This window comes from Schistocerca nitens, chromosome 6 (genome assembly GCF_023898315.1).
Source record: "Schistocerca nitens isolate TAMUIC-IGC-003100 chromosome 6, iqSchNite1.1, whole genome shotgun sequence".
NCBI classification, from domain to species: domain Eukaryota; kingdom Metazoa; phylum Arthropoda; class Insecta; order Orthoptera; family Acrididae; genus Schistocerca; species Schistocerca nitens.
The window spans coordinates 686,793,361-686,816,306 of NC_064619.1; positions in this window are offsets into that span (position 1 = coordinate 686,793,361).

Consider the following 22,946-nt stretch of genomic DNA (forward strand, 5'->3'; position numbering starts at 1 on the left):
AGAGCAAACTTTGATCACTGGGAAAAACTTTCATGGCCATCAAGAGATAGCTTTACTGTAGGAACAGCTAATATCCTAAAAGAACCATCAGTTGACAGCGACAAAATCATTCTTCCACTATTTCATATCAAGCTTGGCCTAAAGAAGCAATTTGTGAAAGCATTGGACAAAAATCAAATATATAAGCAAATCATTCCCTGCACTCAGTAATGAAAAATTAAAAGTTGGTATATTTAATGGTTCCCAAATTCGGAAATGATTTGAAATTCATTCAAGTTATGAACTGCATTGAAGCATCTGCCTGGAGCTGTTTTGTCTCTGTTGTCAAGAATTTCTTGGGTAAACACAAAGCACATAATTATGAGGAACTGGTTCAAAACATGCTCAGAAACTTTAAAAGCTTGGGGACTAATATGAGCATTAAGATTGACTACCTCAACAGCCATCTTGAGAGATTTCTGGACAACCTTGTTGACTACAGCGAGGAACAAAGTGAAAGATTCCATCAAGATTTTCAGGTAATGGAAGAACGATATCAAGGTAGATGAGACAAGCACATGATGGCAGACTACTGCTGTAATCTTCAGCGTGGCTGTCCTGACGATCAACACGAGAGAAAATCACACAGGCAGTGTTTTTCCATAAGGTAACTGTAATATTTTTAAAATACTGTCGTTTTTCCTTTCTTCTCCTATTACATGCTGAATCAACAATGAAATATGCATTTTTGTTATCCTTTTCAATTTTTTTTCTTATTTTCGTTTGGCTGTGTACACAATGTATCTCAATTCATATAAAATTGTTAAGGCTTTCGTGGCCACTTGTTGACAAACTGCCTATTGGCTTCTTCGGCCGACGTTCATCTAATGATTTTACTGACGTTTCGCCAGAACGAGTGGCTGGCATTGTCAAAGCTTCAACTTCCATTCCCGGTGGTGAACTGGAGCCGAGCTCGCGGCCGCAAACTATAACTGGCGCGTCAACGTCCGAGGGCTTCTCCGCGGTCATTTCCGGTGCGGTTCTCCTCTTGCTACCTGCGACGGTCGTTCGCTGCAGTACGCGAAGCCAGGATCCGTTTACCTTAAGGCTTTCCTCTTTCTTGTTGAAACTGTTCGCGTGTTTTTGTATTTCTACAGCTTCTCTGACAAGCGCCTGTGATAGTGTTTCTCTGCAGCCAGAACTTCCGTGTCGGGGAATTTTATTACGTGGTCGGTTTCACTCATTGCGTGCTCAGCCACGACCGATTTCTCCACCTGCCCCACCCAACCTGCAATGTCGCTTATGTTCTTTGATCCTGGTGTTGGTTGATCGTCCAGTCATTCCGACATAAACTTTTCCGAATGTGCATGGTATACGGTATATTCCCGACATTTCAAGTGGGTCCCTTCTCTCCTTTGCCGATCTAAGACACTCTTTGATCTTCCTTGTCGGTTTGAAAATCGTCTTCACGCCGCGTTTGCGCAATATACGGCCGATTAATTAATATTTTAAATTTTTGTTTGTTTGTTTATGTACATATTGTATGTTATCTCTATAAATAGAGCCAATTAGCAAAAAGAGTGACATATTCGAAATCAGGGCCATAAAGTTATCCTAAATTAATAGTCAATTAATTGGCAACAAAATCACTGTTGACCAGTGTTATCCTTCGTGGGGACGCTTAAAGAAAACAAATAACAAATCCCAAACGAAACAAAGATCATAATAAATATTCAAATGATTTCGCTTACTGCAGAGAAGTTTTTCTCTTACGTGCCGAAAGCGAACAACAAAAAAATGGTTCAAATGGCTCTGAGCACTATGGGACTTAGCACCCGTGGTCATCAGTCCCCTAGAACTTAGAACTACTTAAACCTAACTAACCTAAGAACATCACACACATCCATGCCCAAGGCTGGATTCGAACCTGCGACCGTAGCAGTCGCGCGGTTCCAGACTGAGCGCCTAGAACCGCTAGACCACCGCGGCCCGCAGATAGCGAACAACAATGACACAATGTTACATAGCTTACATTTTGATGGGTCAGTTGAGGGGGAAGCAGCAACTAAAATCAAACCTAAAATTATCACATTGTATAGCAAACAAAATGCGATGCTGACATTATAGGCGTGTTCCGAATGTTTTGTCTCCAGAAACACTAAAAAGATGGCCAGTGGTTATATTTTATTAAGCACTGAATGTCGCAGCAATAAATTACGAAGTTACATATTTCGGAAGCGGAAACAATGTGACGAGACGTCGACATTTTTTTCGAGCTCTTGGTTGAAGATAGGAGGAGAATAGACACAAGTGAAGTCAAACAAATATACGGAAGAGATGTGGATTGTGTCGGAAGGAAAACAAGTTTAGGACGAGAGACACGTGTAATTCATTTGGGGCTCATCCATACAGCAGTTCACTTTAACGTCCAAAATGACTGTGACGAATAAATGACAGTCAGAGAATATGTAAGAAAATCACTTGCCTTTGTCACTATGACTAACCAGAACCTTTTGTGGGCTAAAAATCGCGTCATAACGGTTGCTTTTATCAGTTTTGTTTGCTGTACACTTTTCTATGTATTTTTAAGAAAGAAAGATTGATAAAATTTAGTACAGTTAACTGTATGGTTTTATTCCGTCCAAGACTGCCCTACCACTGTTGGTAGGAAACTGCCGCGACTAACTGAGTGTTAAACAGTATCGCACTTCCAATAGCCAGTACTACATGTGTTGCAAGCGCAGGGATACTATGTCGTAAACCGCCCCTCGAACCTCGGAAATCTCGCAGTAATACGCTAGAGCAACTGTAGTAGTTGTTAATGTCGGCCTAGAATTTCGTCCACTGGATAAAAGTGGATCAACAAGAAAGGCTAAAATGGAATGTCGGCAAAACCAGGGACTAACTTTGCAGCCGGTATGCGCAAAAATCCGCTTCCATTGCTCACTGCTGGACAGCGCTTTTAATTCGTCCCTCGCCGCATTTCATTTGCCGCTGACAGACGCGTACAGTTGGTATCCGTGGGGGGATTACCCGCCAGGCGTGACAAACGAATCGGGTCCACCGGACAAGCGGCTACGCGTCATTAAGCGCGTTCTCGAGTTCTCCAGTGCCTACTTGCACAAGAACCGAGATAATTAAATGAAAGAAGCCCACGGGCGGATAATGGACACGCATAAACTCAAATTGCTCTCACGGGGGCCCGAGGGGCGCGCCCGTTATTGCAGCGATATTGCGTCGTTAAGTCTGGTGTGTATTACGGGGGGGAGCGCGAGATGGAACAGAGGTCTCTCTGGCGCGTACTCTGGGCAAGGAAATGGGCTGGCGAGTGGACAGCCTTCGTTGCCCTTTGCAGCGATGGGCCATTTAGCAACAGCTATTTCATCCACAGGGTGTCCCAATACGTTCCGGGTTGGTTATAACGTTTGTAATTTATACAGCAAAGTACTTGCAGTTTAACTTGTAAACCCTATAATTGTACTACAACCACGGTTCTCAGTATGTCTATTCTTGAGGGGATACCGTAGCTTTACGTTGACATTACGCATATGGTACAGGAACCTAAATTATTCCGTAATAATATCTAATAAAGGTTTACTATCTTATTGACATAAATAATTTACATTTCATAATAACCACTTAATCTGATAGCACCTGTGCAGTACCACGACTGGACTGTCATTCTCAATGCATTAATCACAGTTTTTACCGGTATATTGAGTTCCCAGCCGCCGGAGTGTCCGAGCGGTTCTAGGCGCTTTAGTCTGGAACCGCGCGTCTGCTACGGTCGCAGGTTCGAATCGTGCTTCGGGCATGGATGTGTGTGATGTCCTTCGGTTAGTTCGGTTTAAGTAGTTCTAAGTTCTAGGGGACTGATGACCTCAGATGTTAAGTCCCATAGTGCTCAGAGCCATTTGAACCATTTGAGTTCTCAAATCCGGTTTTTGTAAACTGATTTCCCGGAACCACTTCTGTCTGGTCATCACTTCATTTGTAACCGGCTCCCACGACCAGATTCCCCCAGAATAGGGACGGCCGTTACAGCTGAGAACCGATTTTCCGTTATATCGGGCTTTTCATCTCCAGTTTAATCTGACTGCTGAAACCGATCAAAATAACCAGTTTCTGAAATAACGCAGTTTCAATCTTTTATTGCTGTTATTTCCAGTAATAAACGCAGGCATCGAACGGAAGATTGAAAAATTCTAAGACCCTCCAGACTGTTGCATTATGCATTTCAGGATAGCTACAAGCACAATATCAAATAAAATAGGCAAATAAAAGAAAATTTAATCTATGTACCGTTCGTTGCTTTTCTAGAAAAGTAATGGACATTCTCCTACTAATTCTTTGAAACTGTCAAAAACTATGTTTTAATCGAGGATCATACAGCTATTAGGCATTATGAACAGCCAGAATGAAAACTGAGTTTGGAGAACTCTATTCTCCGTGCTATGTTGTAAGTTTCCAAGAGCTACAAGTAGATAAAGGCATACTATGTAGATAGACACGGGCAGCAGATGAGGTACTCCTATTTTGATTATAAACAATGAATTGTTAAGTATTTAATTTATTGCTGTTGCCTTAATTTTCTTGCTCTTCTACTACTGCATAGAAACTGAGACAGATAATAGGCTTTTGTGTAAAATTTATTGCGTACTTTTCTTTAATTATTTCGAATGAGAAACCTGTTTTGTAGTCAAATATATTTTTTTAATGGGAATTTGAATACAACTGATTTTTCTGACAAACCTATGCTTTACCAGAACATTCAAATAAAGTATTTAGGTAATAGGCAAAATAGAGTATTTGCCAGGCACAATTAGTTGACAATAATAAAATTTCAGTAATGAATTAATCCAGTGGCCAATATTTATTGACCAATCTGTTCACATATACTCGTTCTATATCGTCTCGATCTGTAAGTCGACTTCTTTCATGAAAAAACAACATCATTTGAAGACGATATCAAACCTTCAGAAGCCACAGAACTTCCTATCGACGGTAAATATTCTTGGGTAGCCATATAGTGTACCATCTACCAAAAACGGAAAGGACCACTGCGTCTAGGCACTAAAGGATAATAGGTACATTACTGACTCGTTGATGCTGTATCGATTCTTGTGTCATGTGCTTGTCGCTCGTTTCAAACTGCCGGCGTTATTAAAATCACTTCTCCTATTTCGTATAATAACGCAATAATTCACAATAACGGGAACCTTACGAATAAACGTTACTCGTTTTTAACAACAGGTTTGTTTGAAAACGAAAAATTTTAGCACCACTGATATAACAAGTTGATATACCAGTTTTCTACAATGTTATTAGCAAAGAATAAAGACACTTGTTACAACCGACACCAAGCAAATATGGAAAAATACCAATTATTTTATTTTATTATTTACTGAGATTTTCCTCCATGCAAAGGTTTTTCTCCAACATAACAAATAGCTGGAAATTAGCTGTGCTTTCTCTGCATTTCACGCCTGATGATTACATCCGTGGCTTGCGTGCAGGATTTCTTAATCTGTCACATAGGAAAGAACTTTAGCCAGACGCAGTACCTACTGTAAATATACCAGGGAGTGTTCCTAATGCGAGTGCAGAAGATGTAGTTTCTCGCCAGGTTGCTGGCGAGAAAGACAATGCAAAGTGCACTTCAGTACCTGGCTAATGTGTCTCCCAAAAAAAGAAAAATGGAGCGACAAGAGTTACATCGGTGAACTTCGTAAACGCATTGAAGAATTAGAACATAAGATAAAACAGACTGACAGCTATGTGTGCAAAACTGAGGTATAGTGATAACTGACAAACTAAAAGTGAAAGCTTGTGCTGAGAAAACAAAACGCCAGCAAAAGAATCACAAGAAGCGAGTGCAGGTGAAAGTGACTGAAATATTAGGCAAACTGTTTTCAGAAACGCAGATAAACTGCTTGCTGAGCGGAAAGAAACAAGCAAAGTGGCAAAGAGGAGACATCTGCAAAGCAGTTACTCTTCGTGCTGTATCTAGGAAGTGTTGTTTTTTAAGAAATCGGGTCGGTTTCCCACTTCCAGGACTACCAACAGTGAAAAGATTGATGTCACAAGATATCACACCCTTTCAGATGCTTTCCTGGTGTGCATACAGATATTTTGCAGCTAATGAAAGGCCAGTCATCTGTATTGTCAAAAGTTGAACGTGTATGTCTGCTGTCATTAAAACAAAATGAATGTAGACAGCAGTGTTGCATACGATTCTGTTGAAGATTGTGTTACAGGACTGCACAGTAACGTGTTATTTGTAATCGTATGTGGTTTGTTTTCAGGATGTTGAAGTTTCGAGAACATACCTTCACCGAGGAGTCAAGCAGTATATTGCTCCCTCCTACGTTTATCTCGTGAAGAGACCATGAGGATAAAATCAGAGAGATTATAGCCCACACAGAGGCATACCGACAATCTTTCTTTCCACGAACACTACCAGGCTGGAATAGAACCGATAGAGGTACTCAAGGTACCCTCCGCCACACACAGTCAGCTGGCTTTTTTTTTTTTTTTTTTTTTTTTTTTTTTTTTTTTTTTGTGTGGTTTTCGGGCGCACAACTTCAATGGTCATTAGCGCCCTGACTACTCTAAGAATGCACCGCGAGGCACAAGTTGACAACAACAACTAAAAGGGAAAACACAATAAAAGACAGACTGACAGGCATAGGATTAAAAAACATCATCAAATGTCCTTAGCGAGGTTTGTCAAATTGATAAAACAAAGAACACGAGCAGCTGCTCGTGGGTCATCCGCTAAAATGGCATCTAAAGTAGTAGGCAGGTTAAGATCGAGGCGCAGTGTTTTAAGATCGGGACAGGACAGTAAAATGTGACTAACCGTCAGCAATTGCCCACATGAGCAGAACGGCGCCGGCGCAGCCGTCAGCAGATGGCGATGGCTGAACCGGCAGTGTCCAATTCTTAACCTTGCTAAAACGACCTCCTCCCGCCGAGAAGGGCGTGAGGAGGACGTCCAAGCCACGGGAAGAGGTTTTAAGGCCCGAAGCTTGTTGTCGGTAAGTGCAGCCCAATCGGCATGCCACAGCGACACAACGCGCCGACAAATGACCCTGCTAAAATCGGACGAAGGGACACAACAAGAAGCTGTCCGAGGCTGGAGGACCGCAGCCTTGGCCGCGGCATCTGCAGCTTCGTTCCCAGGGATACCGACATGGCCAGGAACCCACATAAAGCTAACCGGCGTACCGACGTCCACCAGCTGCTGAAGAGAGCGTTGGATCCGGTGTACGAAAGGGTGAACCGGGTACGGATCACTGAGGCTCTGGATGGCGCTCAGGGAATCTGAGCAGATGACATAAGCAGAATGTCGGTGGCGGCAGATGTACAGAACAGCCTGGTAGAGGGCAAAGAGCTCAGCTGTGAAGACCGAACAATGGCCATGGAGCCGGTATTTGAAACTTTGTGCCCCGACAATAAAGGAACACCCGACCCCGTCATTGGTCTTAGAGCCATCTGTATAAATGAAAGTCATGTTGAACTTCGAACGAAGTTCCAAAAAACGGGAGTGGTAGACCGAACCGGGGGTGACCTCTTTTGGGAGCGAGCTGAGGTCGAGGTGAACGCGGACCTGAGCCTGGAGCCAAGGTGGCGTGCGGCTCTCGCCCACTCGAAAGGTTGCAGGGAGTGAAAAATGAAGGTGTTGAAGGAGGCGACGAAAGCGAACTCCAGGGGGTAGCAAGGCAGAGACATACAACCCGTATTGAAAGTCAAGAGAGTCGTCAAAAAAGGAACGATAAGAAGGATGGTCGGGCATTGACAGTAGCCGACAGGCATACCGACAAAGCAGTATATCGCGCCGGTAGGTGAGTGGCAATTCGCCAGCGTCAGCATGAAGACTCTCTACGGGACTGGTATAAAATGCTCCGATCGCAAGTCGTAAACCCCGATGTTGTATGGAGTTGAGGCGGCGTAAGATGGATGGCCGTGCAGAGGAGTATACGAAGCTCCCATAATCCAGCTTGGAGCGGACGATCGACCGATATAGACGAAGTAGGACGGTTCGATCCGCTCCCCACGACATACCACTGAGAACACGGAGGACATTTAAAGAACGGGTACAACGGGCGGCCAAATACGACACATGTGGAGACCAGCTAAGTTTCCTGTCAAAGGTAAGGCCTAAAAATTTGATTGTCTCCACGAGTGGGAGAGCAACGGGACCGAGTCGTAAGGACGGTGGGAGAAACTCTTTGTAGCGCCAGAAGTTAATACAGACCGTCTTCTCGGCAGAAAAACGGAAGCCATTGGCGACACTCCAAGAGTAAAGACGGTCAAGAGAACGCTGAAGACTGCGCTCCAGGACACGTGGACACTGCGCGCTGCAATAGATGGTAAAATCGTCCACGAAAAGGGAGCCTGATACATCAGCTGGGAGGCAATCCATTATTGGATTGATCGCGATGGCGAAGAGAGCGACGCTCAAAACTGAGCCCTGTGGCACCCCATTCTCCTGGCGAAAGGTGTCGGACAGGACAGAACCCACACGCACCCGAAACTGTCTATCCATTAAAAAGGAACGAATAAAAAGAGGGAGGCGACCGCGAAAGCCCCACGTATGCATGGTGCGGAGAATGCCCGCCCTCCAACAGGTGTCGTAAGCCTTCTCCAAATCAAAGAACACAGCCGCGGTCGGGCGCTTCCGCAAGAAGTTATTCATGATGAAGGTCGACAAGGTAACCAGATGGTCGACAGCAGAGCGGCGCCTTCGAAATCCACATTGTACATTGGTAAGTAGGCGTCGAGACTCGAGCAGCCAAACCAATCGAGAGTTAACCATTCGCTCCATCACTTTACAGACACAGCTGGTAAGCGAGATAGGTCGATAACTGGAAGGCAAGTGCTTGTCCTTCCCCGGCTTAGGAATCGGGACAACAATAGACTCGCGCCAGCATGCGGGAACATGTCCCTCAATCCAGATGCGATTGTAAGTACGAAGAAGAAAACCTTTACCCGCAGGAGAAAGGTTCTTCAGCATCTGGATATGAATAGAATCAGGCCCTGGAGCGGAGGACCGTGATCGGCCAAGTGCGTTTTCCAGTTCCCGCATGGTGAATGGGGCATTATAACCTTCACGATTCGAGGAGCGGAAGTTAGGTGGCCTCGCCTCCTCTGCCTGTTTGCGGGGGAGGAAGGCAGGGTGGTAATGAGCGGAGCTCGAAACCTCGGCGAAAAAGCGGCCGAAGGCATTGGAGACAGCCTCAGGGGCCACAAGGACTTCATTCGCGACCTTCAAGCCAGAAACTGGGGAGTGGACCTTAGTGCCAGATAGCCGGCGCAGGCTACCCCAGACAACAGAAGAAGGAGTAGAACTGTTGAAGGTGCTGGTGAAAGCAGCCCAGCTGGCTTTCTTGCTTTCTTTAATGATACGACGACACTGAGCACGTAATCGTTTATAATTAATGCAATTCGCCACTGTAGGGTGGCGTTTAAAGGTGCGTAAAGCACGTCGACGAGCACGTAAAGCGTCCCTACATGCTGCGGTCCACCAGGGGACCGGTACGCGACGTGGAGAAGAAGTAGGGTGAGGGATGGAATATTCAGCAGCAACGAGAATGACTTCCGTGAGGTGTGCGACCTGACGATCGCAGCTTGTGAAGGTTTGATCCTGAAAGGTCGCCCTGAAAGAGAAGAGCCCCCAGTCTGCCTTGGAGATGGTCCAACGAGAGGAGCACGGAGAGGGAGTATGCTGCAGGAGATGGATAACACACGGGAAGTGGTCGCTCGAATATGCATCAGCAAGTGCATACCACTCAAACCGGCGTGCAAGTTGGGGAGTACTTATAGAGAGGTCTAAATGGGAATAGGTATGAGATGTGTCCGAAAGAAAAGTAGGGGCGCCAGTATTGAGGCAGACAAGATTGAGCTGGTTGAAAAGGTCTGCTAACAAGGAGCCCCTCGGGCAGGATGCTGGAGAGCCCCAAAGAGGATGGTGGGCATTGAAGTCTCCAGTTAACAAAAATGGTGCAGGTAGCTGAGTAATAAGTTGCGTCATGTCTGCCCTGGTAACGGCAGATGACGATGGAGCGTAAACGGTACAAAAGGAAAACGTGAAAGTGGGGAGAGTAATGCGGATGGCTACTGCCTGCAGGCCGGTGTGCAACGTGATGGGATCGTAGTAAATATCATCCCGGACCAGCAACATAACCCCTCCATGAGCTGGGATACCTACCACAGGGGGTAGGTCAAAACGCACAGAGGTGTAGTGTGCCAAGGCAATTTGATCGCATGGGCGTAGCTTCGTTTCCTGGAGGGCTACGACGAGCGGACGATGCGAGCGGAGCAGCAACTTCAAGTCCTCTCGGTTGGAGCGAATGCTGCGAATATTCCAGTTAATAAGTGCCATCGTAAGAAAAGGAAGATGAGAGAAGGGGGTCACCTCGAAGGCCGCTTAGGGCCTGGCTTCGAGCGAGCACTGCCGCCGCTAGCAGGAGGCAGACAGTCATCGTCCATGGGGTCTATAGGGTCATCGGCCATCTCAGGAGGATGGCCGGGAGGGGGAGCTTCCTCCGCCGGTGAACGGCCAGATGTTCGGCGACCAGCGGTGCGGCCAGGCGAAACGGATGACGGCCTGGGGCGGCAACCGCTGGGTGGCGCAGGAGAAGAAAGGCGCCGCGGCGGAGAAGGAGAACTGTGCTTCCTATGCGCCTTTTTAGAAGGACGTTTGGTGGAAGTACCGGTCGAAGGCTGGGAGGTCGAGGAACGGAGGAAGTCTGCACGGGATGGTTCCTTCTTGAAGGCCCGTGCATCTGACTTCGGGGTCTTCGACTGAGCAGAAGCTGAGGAAGTGGCTGGTGTCTGTGGGGTGATGGGAGGAAGAGGAGACGTCGACCGCGCGATCTTAGCACTGGCCGAACGGACGACCGTGGTGCTGAAGGTCAGATCGCATGTCTGGGTTGCTACCTCCCGGGTAGTCCGAGGAGAGGCGAGGACAGTGCTGTATTTCCCCGCTGGGAGCAGCGTGGGCTTCCTACTAGCCAATAGCTTGCGAGCAGCCGAGGTGGACACTTTCTCTTTGACTCTAATTTCCTGGATACAGCGTTCTTCCTTATAGACAGGACAGTCGCGGGAGGATGCGGCATGGTCACCCTGACAGTTCACACAACGAGGAGACGGAGGTGGACAGTCACCCTCATGGGCATCCCTGCCACAAGTGACACATTTAGCCGCATTGGAACAAGACTGTCGAGTGTGATTGAAACGCTGACACTGGTAGCAGCGCGTAGGTGTCGGGACATAGGGGCGAACTGAAATGACCTCGTAGCCCGCCTTGATGCGCGATGGCAGCTTAACACTATCGAAGGTTAAGAAAAGTGTCCGGGTCGGTACAAGGTCATTGTTGACCTTTTTCATGACCCTATGGACAGCCGTCACGCCCTGCTCAGCGAGGAAAGATTGAATCTCCTCGTCAGTCAAGCCGTCGAGGGATCTAGTATAGACCACACCACGAGACGAATTCAAAGTTCGGTGAGCCTCCACCCGGACAGGGAATGTGTAAAGGAGTGTGGCCCGAAGCAGTTTTTGTGCCTGAAAGGCGCTCTCAGTTTCGAGTAATAGGGTACCGTTACGCAATCTGGTACAAGATTTGACAGATCCAGCTATGGCATCGACGCCCTTCTGGATAACGAAAGGGTTGACAGAGGAAAAATCCTTTCCTTCCTCAGATCGAGAAACGACGAGGAACTGTGGGGCAGGCGGTAGTATTTTTGTCACTGTTGGCTGGTCACGTTTCCGTTTGTGGGTCGAAGTCGAAAGCGATGGAGTAGAATCCATTGCGGAGGAATCCCCCATGATTGCCAGCGTCTCCGATGGCGCGCTCCTTCCTTGTGGGGACCCTCTCAGAGGGCACTCCCGCCTTAGGTGAATGTTTACACCTCAGGTCACACCTCCCGAGAAACAGACGGAGGGACCAATCGGCATGGTCAGAAGGTATCAGCTCAGGCAATCACCCCTCCCCGGGCCTGGCCTTTACCAGGGGGTACGCGCGTGCCTTACATGTCTACCCAGGGCGGGGACTTACGCGTTACCCCGTCACCGGCTACGCGTGCGAACGCGTGGGTCGGCCTTCAGACACGCACAGGGAGGAAGGAAGAAGAGGAAAAAGAAGAGAGAGGGAGAAAGAGGACAGACTGTCTCAAACGCCGAGGCGGAGACCAGAGAAGGCAAGGAGAAGAAGGCAATGAGAAGAAGGCAATGAGAAGAAGGCAATGAGAAGAAGGCAATGAGAAAGCAAGGAGAAGGAGGCAAGGAGAAGGCAAGGAGAAGAAGGCAATGAGAAGGCAAGGAGAAAAAGGCAATGAGAAGGCAAGGAGAAAAAGGCAATGAGAAGGCAAGGAGAAAAAGGCAATGAGAAGGCAAGGAGAAAAAGGCAATGAGAAGGCAAGGAGAAAAAGGCAATGAGAAGGCAAGGAGAAGTCAAGGGAAAGAGTAAGGAAGACAGTGAAGTGGAGAAGAGCAAAGAAAGGAACCAACAAAAGGAATGAAGAAACGAGAAGTGAAAAACCAAAAAGACCACGATTATAGGTCGGGAAACCGTCCGTCTCCGGACGCAGGCGCTAACTACCCCCGTGAGGGGGATGGTCTCCTTTTAGTCGCCTCTTACGACAGGCAGGAATACCTCGGGCCTATTCTAATCCCCGGACCCGCAGGGGGACAGTCAGCTGGCTTGCGGAGTATGGCTGTAGATGTAGATCTAGAGACCACTCTGTTATGATCTTGACAGACGGATTTTTGTATCCCGCCTGGATAGGCGGCGCGTGGGTCTGCTCCTGAAAACTGAAGGGTAGGCCGAATGTAGGAAGCTAGGAGGAACAGGTGAGGTAGAACATTTGGTACTGCAATTGAAAGTGGTTTTACTATGTACTTACCGAGCGAGGTGGCGCAGTGGTTAGACACTGGACTCGCATTCGGGAGGACGACGGTTCAATCCCGCGTCCGGCCATCCTGATTTAGGTTTTCCGTGATTTCCCTAAATCACTCCAGGCAAATGCCGGGATGGTTCCTCTGAAAGGGCACGGCCGAATTCCTTCCCCATCCTTCCCTAATCCGATGAGACCGATGACCTCGCTGTCTGGTCTCCTTCCCCGAAACCAACCAACCAACCAACCAACTATGTACTTAACTTTGGCTGAGATGAGCACGTAGATGCGAAGCTGTACATCAAGTTACGAAGTTACAAGTAGTTGCTCGCCCACTATCAAACAGGAACAATGATGCTTGGTCGTCTGCTCGGCATCAAATGGGCAGAAACTGGAGCGGCGCTCGTAGAGCTGCACAGCGCCGGCTAGAGGGCGCTGTCGTCGGTGTCGTAGTGCCAACCTAGCAGAGCGCACCTATGTTGTGGCATCGTCACTATCGATCGATACCACACGGATAACGGCTGATCAGTTAAACACTATCATCTGTTCCGCACAAAATGTTGACTACAATGTTGTTGAGGTAGTGTGTGACCTCGGCATAAAAAAATTGATTTGTGTGGATATAAGTTAATGTGACAAATTCCTGCTTTCCAAATCCGCAGTATGAAAATAAATGAATCTGGGTGTTTTCAGATGTTCCAGATTTATTGAAGTTAATGAGGAACGACTTTCTGTATCATGGAATAAGACTTCTAGGTGGGAAAATCGTTAATAAATCTGTTGTAGAAAGACTGCTCGCGTTAGATGGGATTTAAACGATGTTTTGCCCTAAACTCTGGCAAATTCACATCACTGTCAAGGGCAGAGGGCGTCAAAGCGCTTATTTAGGTTCGCAACTTTTTTCGAGTACGGCAGCTAAAGCCGTAAGGTACCTGATACATGAAGAAGAGGATGCAGGAATTGTTTTCAGCTTGCAAACGACGCATTTGACATCCTGAATGTCCAAAGACTGAACAACAAGAATACGTTATCCTGTGGTTATTGGATGCACAAGGACGTTCAGGTAAGAACTGTATACGTGTACCGAAAACGCGTGCGTAGGAAGTACAAATCGTTTGCTTCATTCCAGAAAGGCGTCATTACAGCTGTTCGCTCTTTATTTGGATTGTTTTCAGATCTTCAGCCACTGCAGATGAAATACATTTTAACTGCACGATTGAACTAAGACGCACTCGAAATTTTTTTTCTCAGAGATAAGAGGGCTTGGTCATTTGCACTTTAATCCTTTTCCAACAGAAGTTAAACATCGATTACGGATGATACTCTTGGGTCACAATGCTGATTACATTCCTCCACCAAACGAAACTTCGTTAGAGGCAGATGACGTCATATTTGAACAAATATTTTGCCTGTCATAAGCGAAGCACTGGAAGTAGTAGACAATTGGAAGATATTAACTTTCCTCTTGAAATTCCACGATAAGAATCAGCTGTCAGAGAGGGACCTGAATGTTCTGCGGAAGAATTCCAATATCTGGCTGGTTACATCGCATATCGTCCAAAGAAGTATGATGACACACTACCAACACCATCTAGTGATATGTTAAGTCCTTCTGCTTCAGGTGTGGAAAATTTTGGCTGGACTGAAGTCCTATCTCGTGGTGGGCTTACTGTTCCGACAGGTGACTGCCTACATAAAGTGTCGCAGTTTGAACTTATGTTTAGTGAGTTTAACAGTTTAGGAAGTATATCGAAGGCAAGAAATATAGTGAAACCTCTGGTACCGCGCGCCGCGGAATTTGAATCCGCGCCAGACGTCATGGACGTCGAATACCCCTAGAGGTCTCTGCACCATCGCGCCGTAAGCTGCGGCGGCGCGCGCCTCCTGGCCCGCTTTTAGAGTGAAGGCGCCACAGTGGAACACGTGGTTGCAGCGGCCAATAGCGGCGTCCCCGATAGCGTACTTTAGCGCCTGCCTCTCGCTCAGCCAGCTCCCAAAGCCTTCTCCAGAATCACCGTGACCTTTTTGCCGCATGGTGTAACCAGTGACTCCTTAAAATCAATCCTTCCAAGACCCAGGCAATCATTTTAAGTCGTACCACTCGCTCCTTCCGGCTCCTGGATTTCTCCCTTACCGTCTGCACCCATCTGGTCCGCCTCTCCCCCACCCTCAACTACCTTGGCCTCACCATTGACCGTCACCTCACCGCGATCCCTCATCTCCGCTCCATCCAATTCAAAGCCCACAACCACCTCCGACTACTCAAACTCTTCTCTGGCCAGACTTGGGGCTTGCACCCCTCTACCATCCGCCACACCTACAAATCCTTAATCCGTCCTATCCTCTGTTATGCCAGTCCTCTCTGGATATCTGCCCCCCTCCCCAAATTCTGTAAGTCCCTCCAGATCCTTGAGTGTCATGCACTCCGCCTTGCCTTCCGTATACGCCTCCTGTCCCCCACACGGATCCTCTATGACCTCATTCCTTTCCCCCATCTGCTCCTATTCCTCGAACATATCAGCATACTCTACACCTCCCACCGCCTTGATCCCCCTCACCCCCTGGTTGCTCCTCTCCTGTCCCCACCCCCTGCCACACCTTCACTGTTGTGTCCCTCCTACCCTCCATCTCTACAGCCTTCCTTTCCCAAGGTGGCTTCCATCAACTCCTCCACCCAGATGATACCCCCTCTGCCTCAATCTATCCCTCCTATCAACTCTGATCCTCACTCCCCCTCCTTTCCTCCATCCTTTCCATGGGCTCCCTCTTGCCCCCCTTCCATCCTGTTTTCTCCCTACCTACCCTCTCCCTTCCTCCCTCCCAAGTCCTTTTGTATTCCCCTCCTCTGCCTCCCCCACTCCCTGTCGCGTCTGCCCAGCACCCGCCCCGCTCTTATGGGTCCTCGTCCTCCATCGGCTCCTTTCCCCCCTCCCCCCCCCCCTTCGTTTTTCCTCCCCCCTTTTTATTTTCCCATCATCTGTCCAGGTTCCCCCACCTGCCCTTGGCTGTGGTATGTCATATTTGCCAAAATTTTAGTGCAGTGTTCAAGTGAATGTTCAGTGTTGTTCGTCTTTCCAAAGTGTTGCGAACAGAAATCATGCTGTCGCTGGGTGTGAATTTTATGTCTCTTGCGAACAGAAACCAATCGCCGTGTTTTTTTAATTGTCATTATTTTACCTGTCTGCTTCATATGTATTTTATCAGCATCATCAACCCTTTGTTTCTATGTTTTAAGTTCCACGTTTTTTTCCGTCATATTACCATTTAAGTCTCCGATTTTATCGCCTGTTTTTATTGTTTATTATCTTCATCTTTTTAAAACTAATTCTGTAGGCTGCAGAGCGGCATACTAATCAGCTGCCAGCCCGCCCCCTTGGGGGGGAATCGAAACTCAAAGGAAAAAAAACTCAACCAGCCAGTCTAATCTCGCGTACATCGGTTGACAACTCGCCTCGCGTTAGCTTGTTTCCTTGTTTCTTGTTATGTGTACGAGAGGACGTGTTAGTTTCCTTGTGACTCCGTTGTTCGACTTTATATTCGTTCTATCGATTGGTCGTGTCCGTCCTCTCCCGTTGTGTTGTTGTTCGCAGGTCCCGCCGCGCTTTCTGTCATTGCTACCCCGCGACCGTTCCGGTCGCAGTTACAACAAAAACAATATGAGCTTTTGCATTAGAAACCATCAAACTGTACGTTATAACAAGACCTTATATTCGCATGCGCTTCCTCAGTATGAAGCCGAAAAATGCAAAAGGTGGCAGCAGTACAAAACCGAAAATCTCCTCAGTGGCACTCTTCATCCACTACCAACATCTAAATAGGGAAATCAACTGCTTTAAATAATTAAGTAATTTTATGAGAACTTGTTGCACTTACGAGTAGTCATTTGTGCTGCAAGAGCCGCTCGCTGCGCCAGCCGCTGCCTCACTTTGCTCCTATAATGACGTCACTGCCCCAGCCAATCACAGTCGGAACGGCCCTAGTCTTCATTTTAAGAACCTCGGTCGGAATGGAGACCGTGAACTCAAGGCTGAAGAGCGGCGTATTGTGCTGCTGACAGCCCGCCTTTGTATCACAATAAAGAAAAAAAAAAGAGAGACCGTGAACAGACAGGATGCATGTGTGGCAACAGGTCGCCTCGTGTGTGCATCAGTAATATTTTCTTTATGTTTGGTCATGGACTTCTAAAAATTTCACGTGTGACGATTACGAAGACTCTTAAACGCTTTTAGCTCGTGAGGTCTTTGAAAAATTCGTGTCGAATGAACTGGTTGCGTTCGAAAGTGTAATATTGTGGATGTGTCGGTCGCAAAAACATTGAAACATTTTCAGCGTGAGGAGTCTGAATAATTTCGGATCAGAAGACTTAGTCTAAACTTTTAAGGACTGTTCTGCAGTGAACTTTGACAGAGATCTGCAATTAGAATATTGTCAGTTTACGATCATGAAGTTTAGGATTGCGCAGAAGCAACTTTAAATATTTGGGGCCAATTACTCCACACAACATTATGGACGCAGGCAAAAATAAAGCAGGGTACTAGCAACCTACTCGCATTGCAATTCGGAGAGTACAATACGCACAAGAAGTCGTAATCAGGAACACAACGCGATGAAACCAGATTCTGTGTCATGTCAGATGCTTCTGTGGTTCTGACATGTGCTAAGGCTAAATTACCCCTATTTCCGCTTTTTAATGGCCACGCTGTCGAGATTGCGAAGCTGGATTTTACAAATAAGTAATTTTACAGTCAAAAGGCGATAACTACATGATTTATGAAATTTTACGAGACTGTGAACCCTAGCTAACAGAAGTTAATCTTAATGTTTTATTGAGATTTCTCACAAGAAAATGGTTCAAATGGCTCTGAGCACTATGGGACTCAACTGCTGAGGTCATCAGTCCCCTAGAACTTAGAACTAGTTAAACCTAACTAACCTAAGGACATCACAAACACCCATGCCCGAGGCAGGATTCGAACCTGCGACCGTAGCGGCCTTGCGGTTCCAGACTGCAGCGCCTTTAACCGCACGGCCACTTCGGCCGGCTTTCTCACAAGAAGATTTCAGTTTCCGACCACACTCTTTAGCAGTAATGAGTAAATTAAAAATATCATCCTCTAAATCGCGGGTTTAAAATTAAAAATACGGATTTTGGCGCCATATTTCCTCGTATTGAGTTCACTGCTAGGCCACTGGGGGCACTGTTGTTCTCTGCTTCCGTCCTATACAGGGTGAGTCACTAACTATTGCCACCAAGAATAATTCCGAAAGTATGATAGCAGCTGAAAAATTTGTGGGACAAATGTTGCATGGGACAACGGGAGCCATAACATGACGTCGGCGTTTTGTTGCTAGGTGGGGTCGCTTCAGAAATATGAAGGTCAACTGTCTTTAAGTGAGATGCTATAGTTTGGTACTTATTTTCTGATAGTGGCTATCGAGACGAATCCAATGATGTGTGACGGTTGAAGGTCAACGAAGGTCACAAAGGTGGCATGAATGTCCATTTACAGAACGTATTCGAAGTGACAGCTATTGGTTTCAATGCAGTACTCACCATTGGCCGAAGTGATAAGGAATACCACTCAATCCGTGATAAGAAGATTGCAGCAGTGCATTGATACCAATGGTCATCACTTCGAACATCTTCTGTAGATGGACGTTCATGCCACCTTTTTGACCTTCTTTAACCTTTAAAGACCTTACTGTTACACATCACTGGATTCGTCTAGATAGCCACTATCAGAAAATAAGTACCAAACCATTGCATCACATCTAAAAAAACAAAGTTGACCTTCATATCTCTGACGCGACCCCACCTAGCAACAAAAAACCGACGTCATATTATGGCCCCTGTTGTCCCATGCAACATTTACCCCACAAACTTTTCAGCTACTATCATACTTTCGGAGTTATTCTTGGTGGCAATAGTTAGTGACTCACCCTGAATAAAGGTGCGTGTCCACTAGTGAGTAATTTCCGCAAGTAACTTATGCAAGCAATTGCTGAGGTGTTTACATTAAAACAAAAACTTGCGCAATTTTGATTCTGCAAGTCGCTTCGGCAAGTGAATTTCAGAAACTTGCTGCAAGCGATTTCATTAGATTTGCGCAAATGGAAGTTTACATTGTCGTCATAAAAAAAGCACCTGGCACCATTATTACATTATTATTATCGGAGGAATATTATTACAAAAAATAGGAAAGAAAGAGATGTTTCGGTTAAGAAAAAGATATAAAGGTGTACACATCTAGGTTATAAAGAAACACTATGGAATGAAAGAAAATTGGGATACAAAAATGCAGCAAGCTACATCCCCCACATATGGCCTATTAGTTACTCCTCGACTTTTTCAATCAACATTTACTACTTTTATTACAAATGTAATGCATTTATGTTTGTGCAAAGGCTAAAAAAATTGAGCTACAATTTAAAGACGCCATTCTACTTTCCCTTCTGGTGAAATAAACTTCGCTCTTCTCTGGCTGTGGTGACCAGTTATATACGTTTAGGTGCTCCAACAGTACTTTTGTTTTGGACCATCGGTCTTTGCGTCATTCTCCTTTTCAACACCGATGTTTTCGTAACGGCATTGGTACGTGTACGGGGCTCACAACCCGAACCACACGCCACTGTTGAGCACTAATGAAGGACTGGGTCCCTTACTTCGATTGCACATAATTCATTAAGGCCAATCCAACACATTTATTTCAAATACCATAATTGAAGTTACATTTGAAACTGACATTAAACAGGAATAAAGAAAATTCAAAAACAGCTGATTTAATACGTGAAGCGTGAGTTAAGCCAACAACCAGATAAACTAAACAATTCACCGCAATTCAAAGAAAGAGAAAAACAAAATTGAATCAATACACCCCACTGACAAATATCCAAAAAACCTTACAATACTACTCAAAAGAATACACTGAAGTGTGGAGCAGTCGTTCATCCAACATAACACTTCAAAATGAGTTCAATAACACAGCTGTGTGCCCCAGGAAACAGCAAGACATTACATACACTTCATTTGGCAAATACTCATTAACATTACGCCACTCCTGTTTGAACTGCAGTGTCCCAAATAAACATGCGCTTATTCTGAAAGACTGGCAATGGCAAGGAAATCGTTTCTGAAGAAGAGAAATTTGTTAACATCGAGTATAGATTTAAGTGTCAGGAAGTCGTTTCTGAAAGTATTTGTATGGAGTGTAGCCATGTATGGAAGTGAAACGTGGACGATAAATAGTTTGGACAAGAAGAGAATAGAAGCTTTCGAAGTGTGCTACAGAAGAATGCTGAAGATAAGGTGGGTAGATCACGTAACTAATGAGGAGGTATTGAATAGGATTGGGGAGAAGAGAAGTTTGTGGCACAACTTGACTAGAAGAAGGGATCGGTTGGTAGGACATGTTTTGAGGCATCAAGGGATCACAAATTTAGCATTGGAGGGCAGCGTGGAGGGTAAAAATCGTAGAGGGAGACCAAGAGATGAATACACTAAGCAGATTCAGAAGGATGTAGGTTGCAGTAGGTACTGGGAGATGAAGAAGCTTGCACAGGATAGAGTAGCATGGAGAGCTGCATCAAACCAGTCTCAGGACTGAAGACCACAACAACAACAATTCTGAAAGAACAATTTTTTATATATTTTTAAATTACAGCATTAAGGAATTCCAAATCTTTCCCCTTTCTAGGCGGAGGCTGAGCCAGAATCACAGAATGCCACACACAGTTTTGCTGCGAAATCTTCCAGGACACCCGGAAGCAGTAACAGACAAGGGGTCGGCTCCCACAAATAACGCAGGCTAAGAGTCAGGCTGGGAGCACATCCTACGAGAACTTGTTCACACTATGCTCACCATAAACTGTAGACATTCCGGCCGAACATCCGCTTGCGGTGGCTGCCAGAAGGACGAAGCAACCAACAGGCCCACGCCGTGCTTCTCACACAGGCACCTAAATTTGTACAAACATCTAGGCCAACACAAACTCCGGACTCCCCTCTCACTGCCAGGCTTGGCACAGTTTACATCAAATACCTTCCAGGCAACCAGTAACCGCCGCAGGAGTTTCACGATTAGCTAACAGCCCCAGCGTAACTGACATCACATATGTGCTTACGCCCGAGCCACAACTCCGCCAGTCTCACCGACCGCCCCAAACCGACTGCCTCTCGCCGTCCCGCGCGCCCCAGCCGAAAACGCAAAGATGCTCATGCCCGGGGACGCGCCAAAGATAACAAGCCGATCGCTGATGATCGACCAGCGATCTGGCTCAGGCATTCAACACACAAAACTTCTGAAAGTTTGAGAAAAACCCAGAAACTCTCAAGTTCTGCAAGTACTCGAAGCAAGATTCAACGAACTATTTTCACTAACTTACGGAAGCTACTTCTGCAAGTTGACGAAACTTGCGGAAGTCGACTTGCCTGGAGGTGAATCCACTTCAGACAACAGTGACTTGGGGAAGTTTACTTATTAGTGGACACACACTGGACATGGGACTTGCACTATTTATATTTTGGTGTTCTGCGTCGCCCATGCTGCCACTGTGCCAGCAGTTGCGGAGTGTGGCGGCACAGAATAGAGAGTATATACAGTGAAGCGCCAAAGTAACTGGTACAGGCTTCTGTATTCAAATACAGAGACATGCAGAATACGGCGCTGCGGTCGGCAACGCCGATATAAGACAAAAGGTGTCTGGCGCAGTTGTTAGATAAGTTACTGCTGCTACAATGACAGGTCCTTAAGACTTAAGTGAGTTTGAACGGCAACGGTCGCAGGTTCGAATCCTGCCTCGGGCATGGATGTGTGTGTTGTCCTTAGGTTAGTTAGGTTTAAGTAGTTCTAAGTTCTAGGGGACTGATGACCTCAGATGTTAACTCCCATAGTGCTCAGAGCCATTTTGAACGTGGAGTTATAGTCGGCACACGAGCGATGGGACACAGCATCTCCGAGCTAGCGATGAAGTGGGGATTTTCCCGTACGGCCATTTCACGAGTTTACTGTGAGTATCAGGAATACGGTAAAAGATCAGAACTTTGACATCGCTGCGGCCGGAAAAAGATTCTGCAAGAACGGAACCAACGACGATTGAAAAGAATTGTTCAACATGACAGAAGTTGTACCCTTCTGCAAATTGCTGTAGATTTCAATGGTGAGACATCAACAAGTGTCAGCGTGCGAGCCATTCAACGAAACATCACCGATATGTGTTTTCGGACCGAAGGCCCACTCGTGTACCCTTGATGACTGCATGACACAAAAGCTTTACGCCTCGCCTGGGCGCGTCAACACCGAGATTGGACTGTTGCTGACTAGAAACATGTTGCCTGGTCGGGCGAGTCTCATTTCAAATTGTATCGAGCGATGTACCTGTACGGGTATGGAAACAACCTCATGAATGCATGGACCCTGCATGTTAGCAGGGGACTGTTCAAGCTGGCGGAGGCTCTGTAATGGTGTGGGGCGTGTGCAGTTGGAGTGATATGGGACCCCTGATACGTCTAGATACAACTCTGACAGGTGACACGTACTAAGCACCCTGTCTGATCACCTGCATCCATTCTCGTCCATTGTGCATTCCGACGGACTTCGGCAATTCCAGCAGGACAATGCGACACACCACATGTCCAGTATTGCTACAGAGTGGCTCCAGAACACTTTGAATTTAAACACTTCCGCTGACCACCATACTCCCCAGGCACTGACATTATTGAGCATATCTGTTGTGCTTTGCTTTGCAATGTGCTGTTCAGAAGAGATATCCACCCTCTCGTACTCTTACGGGCTGTCCATAAATCCGTCCCTACAGGATTCATGGTGTCAATTCCGTCCAGCAATACTTTACACATTAGTCGACTCTATGCCACGTGGTGTTGCGGCACTTCTGCGTGCTCGCTGGGGCCCTACGCAATATTACGCAGGTGTACCAGTTTCTTAGGCTCTTCAGTGTAGAATGGAAACTCGACTGCAATCCATGAGCCAAAATTTCGTGCGTACGCGCGAAGTCTGCCATATTGAATCATACAAGTAAACAGTTATCTGCTGTACTGTGAAAATTAGAAAT